Source organism: Bufo gargarizans, chromosome 1 (genome assembly GCF_014858855.1).
Source record: "Bufo gargarizans isolate SCDJY-AF-19 chromosome 1, ASM1485885v1, whole genome shotgun sequence".
In the NCBI taxonomy this organism is placed as follows: Eukaryota; Metazoa; Chordata; class Amphibia; order Anura; family Bufonidae; genus Bufo; species Bufo gargarizans.
In genome coordinates, this window is record NC_058080.1 from 642725410 (window position 1) to 642732249 (window position 6840).

Genomic DNA, 6840 nt, shown 5'->3' on the forward strand with positions numbered 1-6840 from the left:
ACGTGTCCACATATCCACATGACTGCTGCAGTCGATCACTGGCCTCAGCAGTCTCAAGCCTTATGCCTTTGAGGCCAGTGATTTGGCTGCAGCAAAGATGTGGCAGCATTGAAAAGGTAAGCACTGGTTCTTGTTGTTTTATCACATTTGTTCTCCCCGTGTTCGTGTGGGTTTCCTCCGGGTCCTCTTGTTTCCTCCCACGCTCCAAAGACATACTGATAGGGACCTTAGATTGTGAGCCCCATTGGGAACAGTGAGTGATGATAATGTCTGTAAAGCGCTGTCAGTGCTATATAAGCGAGTAAAATAAATACATTTCCTCCCTTGGTTTAGATTTTTATTATCTTATACTACCCCCTTAGGCTGAGTTTACATGAGCGTTCAACCGTTCCATTCTCCAACTCTGTTATAGGGGCAGAAGAACTAAAAGGACGAATTCGGCACATAACTGAGCCGAATGGAGCCTACGGGCCCCATAGACTATAATGAGGTCCGTTAAGTTTCCGCTCAGAGGAAGATTTTTGACGCGTGCTTCAAAAATCTTCCTCTGAACGGACACCTAACATACCCCATTATAGTCTATTGGACCTGTAGGCTCCGTTCGGCTGAGATTTGAACTCAGCCTTAGGCCCCATGCACACGGCCGTGTTTCACAGCCGTGGAACCGCGGCCTGGATCCCTCCTGAGAGCAGGAGCGCACGGCGTCACTGGTTGCTATGACGCCGTGCGCTCCCTGCTGCCGCTGCAATACAGTAATACACTGGTATGATCTATACCAGTGTACTACTGTACTGTGCCGGCAGCAGGGAGCGCACGGCGTCATAGCAACCAGTGACGCTGTGCGCTCCTGCTCTCAGGAGGGATCCAGGCCGCGGTTCCACGGCCCGCACACGGCTGTGAAACACGGCCGTGTGCATGGGGCCTTAAAGGGTTTTTGCCAAGTGACATTTATCATGTAGATAAAGTGAATACAAGGCACTTACTAATGTATTGTGATTATCCATATTGCTTCTTTTGCTGGCTAGATTCATTTTTCCATCATATTATACACTGCTCGTTTCCATGGTTACGACCACCCTGCAATCCATCAGTGGTGGTCATGCTTGCACACTATAGGAAAAAATGCCAGCCTCTCTGGTGACCAAGACTGTGGGAGCGCACATGGGCTGGTGCTTTTTTTTTTATAGTGCACAATCCACCGCTGATGGAATGCAGGGCGGTCGTAACCATGGAAACAAGCAGTGTATATATAATGCGATGGAAAAATGAATCCAGCCAGCAAAGGAAGCAATATGGACAATCACAATACATTAGTAAGTGGCTTGTAATAACTTTCTCTACATGATAAATGCTATTTGCTGAATTGAGGCAACACCTTTAAGTCAATTTTCAGATATTGTATGGTTGAACTAACTGCTGGAATAACTTGAAAGAAGACCCTGCTACAAAACCTCACAACCTTATGTGTAAATCAGTAAGTAAATATCCTTATTTGCTTGTCTGTTTGAGTTACCGTCTGATATTCTTTATGTACTGTATATAAAAAGTACAGGGTTGGTGAGTCGGCATACAGTATGCATGTAAGAATCTGCAGTACTAGGAACTGGGATGTGCTGATCGTTCCTGGAATTGTTTTCACCAAGGAACAATATTCCGTACATAGTTTTCTTTCGAGCAGCTGTGCTCTTCGGAACATAACTGTGCAACGCCTGAGGCTCAAACATCTGTATGTAGTTCATAGACTTAAATCTGTTTTTTATTATATTTCACATTTACAGTGCGATTTCTTATTAAAACCACTTATATTAAAAATAACCATCTACATCCATAACAATAATATATATTGGACTAAGCATTTTTAAATCCAATGAATTTGATCACTTTTCGTCATTTACGAACAGTCTTAGAAATCTACAGTATACCTTGACTAAGTCCGCAGTGAAGGTGAGTTAGTCATGTATATAGGTTTGTATTGGTGTACCAGAAGATCGTGTGGTGACAATAATGAGGTCCAATGGTCTAGCAGAAGATAACTATGTTTAAAGCTTATTTGGAGCAACTTACATGTTGTTAGAAACTATTTGTATGGGTGGATTCACAAATAGCATTATTATTGCATGTTTGCATAATGATAGCAGCCTAATTTAAAATGTAATTAAAATGTAATAATAGAGTAAGTGTTGTTTATTTATTTTTTACCATAAATGAGTATTGCAGGTGAATATATGAAGCTTTGTAATATATTTTATCTTCTTTTATTAGGCTCCACTCCTGCTCCCCCCTCTCCTCTTCAGTAGCTCTCAATTAAGGCCTCTTTCACACAATGCACGGGCACCGATCGTGGGCCAGCCACATCCAGATTCTGTCTTTTTGTGCAACAAAAGCACGGAACGGAACCCCACAGAAGCACTCCATAGTGCTTCTGTAGGGTTCCGTTCCGTGCTTCCGTTCCGTACCGGAACGTGATGCGAAATGCACACGGCCGGTGCCCTGTGTATTGCGGACCCGCCGTAAGCGGGTCGCAATACGGCTTCTGGGGACACACGTACGTGTGAAAGAGGCCTTAACTATTCAGATGAATACGGGCTGCCTGCTCACTGAAAGATCAGATTACATAGAAGTCTATAGAGAAAGAAGGGGATGCTGCAGACAGGCAGAGGAAGAGAGATGGAAATAGAGAGTCTGCTGCTGGTTTGTAAGTGATTTATTGTCTTAACTTCTGTTATTTAACTGTTCGAGTCACATCTAAACTGCTTAGTTTTGCTGTATAATGACCATTATTGCAGGTGCTTCTGAGGTTGTCCTACAGAAAGTAAAGCTGCACATACACATTCCATAACTGTCAACTGAAACATGTATGTGTATTCTATGAGGAGAGGGGAGATGTGTATTCTATGAGGAGAGGGGAGATGTGTATTCTATGAGGAGAGCGGAGACATTTATGTGTATTCTACGAGGAGAGGGGAGATGTGTATGTGTATTCTATGAGGAGAGGGGAGATGTGTATGTGTATTCTATGAGGAGAGTGGAGACGTGTATGTATATTCTATGAGGAGAGGGAGATGTGTATTCTATGAGGAGAGAGGAGATGTGTATGTGTATTCTATGAGGAGAGGGGAGATGTGTATGTGTATTCTATGAGGAGAGAGGAGATGTGTATGTGTATTCTATGAGGAGAGGGGAGATGTGTATGTGTATTCTATGAGGAGAGGGGAGATGTGTATGTGTATTCTATGAGGAGAGAGGAGATGTGTATGTGTATTCTATGAGGAGAGGGGAGATGTGTATGTGTATTCTATGAGGAGAGAGGAGATGTGTATGTTTATTCTATGAGGAGAGGGGAGATGTGTATGTGTATTCTATGAGGAAAGTGGAGATGTGTATGTGTATTCTATGAGGAGAGGGGAGATGTGTATGTGTATTCTATGAGGAGAGTGGAGACGTGTATGTATATTCTATGAGGAGAGGGAGATGTGTTTTCTATGAGGAGAGGGGAGAAGTGTATGTGTATTCTACAAGGAGAGGGGAGATGTGTATGTGTATTGTATGAGGAGAGGGGAGATGTGTATGTGTATTCTATGAGGAGAGGGGAGATGTGTATTGTATGAGGAGAGGGGAGATGTGTATGTGTATTGTATGAGGAGAGGGGAGATGTGTATGTGTATTCTATGAGGAGAGGGGAGATGTGTATTGTATGAGGAGAGGGGAGATGTGTATGTGTATTCTATGAGGAGAGGGGAGATGTGTATGTGTATTCTATGAGGAGAGAGGAGATGTATATGTGTATTCTATGAGGAGAGGGGAGATGTGTATGTGTATTCTATGAGGAGAGGGGAGATGTGTATGTGTATTCTATGAGGAGAGGGGAGATGTGTATGTGTATTCTATGAGGAGAGAGGAGATGTGTATGTGTATTCTATGAGGAGAGGGGAGATGTGTATGTGTATTCTATGAGGAGAGAGGAGATGTGTATGTTTATTCTATGAGGAGAGGGGAGATGTGTATGTGTATTCTATGAGGAAAGTGGAGATGTGTATGTGTATTCTATGAGGAGAGGGGAGATGTGTATGTGTATTCTATGAGGAGAGTGGAGACGTGTATGTATATTCTATGAGGAGAGGGAGATGTGTTTTCTATGAGGAGAGGGGAGAAGTGTATGTGTATTCTACAAGGAGAGGGGAGATGTGTATGTGTATTGTATGAGGAGAGGGGAGATGTGTATGTGTATTCTATGAGGAGACGGGAGATGTGTATTCTATGAGGAGAGGGGAGATGTGTATGTGTATTGTATGAGGAGAGGGGAGATGTGTATGTGTATTCTATGAGGAGAGGGGAGATGTGTATTGTATGAGGAGAGGGGAGATGTGTATGTGTATTCTATGAGGAGAGGGGAGATGTGCATGTGTATTCTATGAGGAGAGGGGAGATGTGTATGTGTATTGTATGAGGAGAGGGGAGAAGTGTATGTGTATTGTATGAGGAGAGGGGAGATGTGTATGTGTATTCTATGAGGAGAGGGGAGATGTGTATGTGTATTCTATGAGGAGAGGGGAGATGTGTATGTGTATTCTATGAGGAGAGGGGAGATGTATATGTGTACTCTATGAGGAAAGAGGAGATGTGTATGTGTATTCTATGAGGAGAGGGGAGATGTGTATGTGTATTCTATGAGGAGAGAGGAGATGTGTATTCTATGAGGAGAGGGGAGATGTGTATGTGTATTCTATGAGGAGAGTGGAGATGTGTATGTGTATTCTGTGAGGAGAGGGAGATGTGTATTCTATGAGGAGAGAGGAGATGTGTATGTGTATTCTATGAGGAGAGGGGAGATGTGTATGTATATTCTATGAGGAGAGGGGAGATGTGTATTCTATGAGGAGAGGGGAGATGTGTATGTGTATTCTATGAGGAGAGGGGAGATGTGTATGTGTATTCTATGAGGAGAGTGGAGACGTGTATGTATATTCTATGAGGAGAGGGGAGATGTGTATGTGTATTCTATGAGGAGAGGGGAGATATGTATGTGTATTCTATGAGGAGAGGGGAGATGTGTATGTGTATTCTATGAGGAGAGGGGAGATGTGTATTCTATGAGGAGAGTGGAGACGTGTATGTATATTCTATGAGGAGAGGGGAGATGTGTATGTGTATTCTATGAGGAGAGGGGAGATATGTATGTGTATTCTATGAGGAGAGGGGAGATGTGTATGTGTATTCTATGAGGAGAGGGGAGATGTGTATGTGTATTCTATGAGGAGAGGGGAGATGTGTATGTGTTTTCTGTGAGGAGAGGGGAGATGTGTATGGAGCAGAATAATATTACAGGCTATAGCTACTAGAGAGGGATCGTTGATCCAGGGAGTTATTCTGATTGCCTGATTGAAGTCGGGAAGGAATTTTTTATTCCCCTAAATTGAGGAAAATTGGCTTATACCTCACAGTTTTTTTGCCTTCCTCTGGATCAACTTGCAGGATGACAGGCCGAACTGGATGGACAAATGTCTTTTTTTCGGCCTTATGTACTATGTTACTATGTACAGTACAGACCAAAAGTTTGGACACACCTTCTCATTCAAAGAGTTTTCTTTATTTTCATGACTATGAAAATTGTAGAGTCACACTGAAGGCATCAAAACTATGAATTAACACAAGTGGAATTATATACATAACAAAAAAGTGTGAAACAACTGAAAATATGTCATATTCTAGGTTCTTCAAAGTAGCCACCTTTTGCTTTGATTACTGCTTTGCACACTCTTGGCATTCTCTTGATGAGCTTCAAGAGGTAGTCACTTGAAATGGTTTTCACTTCACAGGTGTGCGCTGTCAGGTTTAATAAGTGGGATTTCTTGCCTTATAAATGGGGTTGGGACCATCGGTTGCGTTCTGGAGAAGTCAGGTGGATACACAGCTGATAGTCCTACTGAATAGACTGTTAGAATTTGTATTATGGCAAGAAAAAAGCAGCTAAGTAAAGAAAAACGAGTGGCCATCATTACTTTAAGAAATGAAGGTCAGTCAGTCCGAAAATTTGGGAAAACTTTGAAAGTGTCCCCAAGTGCAGTCACAAAAACCATCAAGCGCTACAAAGAAACTGGCTCACATGCGGACCGCCCCAGGAAAAGAAAGACCAAGAGTCTCCTCTGCTGCGGAGGATAAGTTCATCTGAGTCACCAGCCTCAGAAATCGCAGGTTAACAGCAGCTCAGATTAGAGACCAGGTCAATGCCACACAGAGTTCTAGCAGCAGACACATCTCTAGAACAACTGTTAAGAGGAGACTGTGTGAATCAGGCCTTTATGGTAAAATATCTGCTAGGAAACCACTGCTAAGGACAGGCAACAAGCAGAAGAGACTTGTTTGGGCTAAAGAACACAAGGAATGGACATTAGACCAGTGGAAATCTGTGCTTTGGTCTGATGAGTCCAAATTTGAGATCTTTGGTTCGAACCACCGTGTCTTTGTGCGACGCAGAAAAGGTGAACGGATGGACTCTACATGCCTGGTTCCCACCGTGAAGCATGGAGGAGGAGGTGTGATGGTGTGGGGGTGCTTTGCTGGTGACACTGTTGGGAATTTATTTAAAATTGAAGGCATACTGAACCAGCATGGCTACCACAGCATCTTGCAGCGGCATGCTATTCCATACGGTTTGCGTTTAGTTGGACCATCATTTATTTTTCAACAGGACAATGACCCCAAACACACCTCCAGGCTGTGTAAGGGCTATTTGACCATGAAGGAGAGTGATGGGGTGCTGCGCCAGATGACCTGGCCTCCACAGTCACCGGACCTGAACCCAATCAAGATGGTTTGGGGTGAGCTGGACCGCAGAATGAA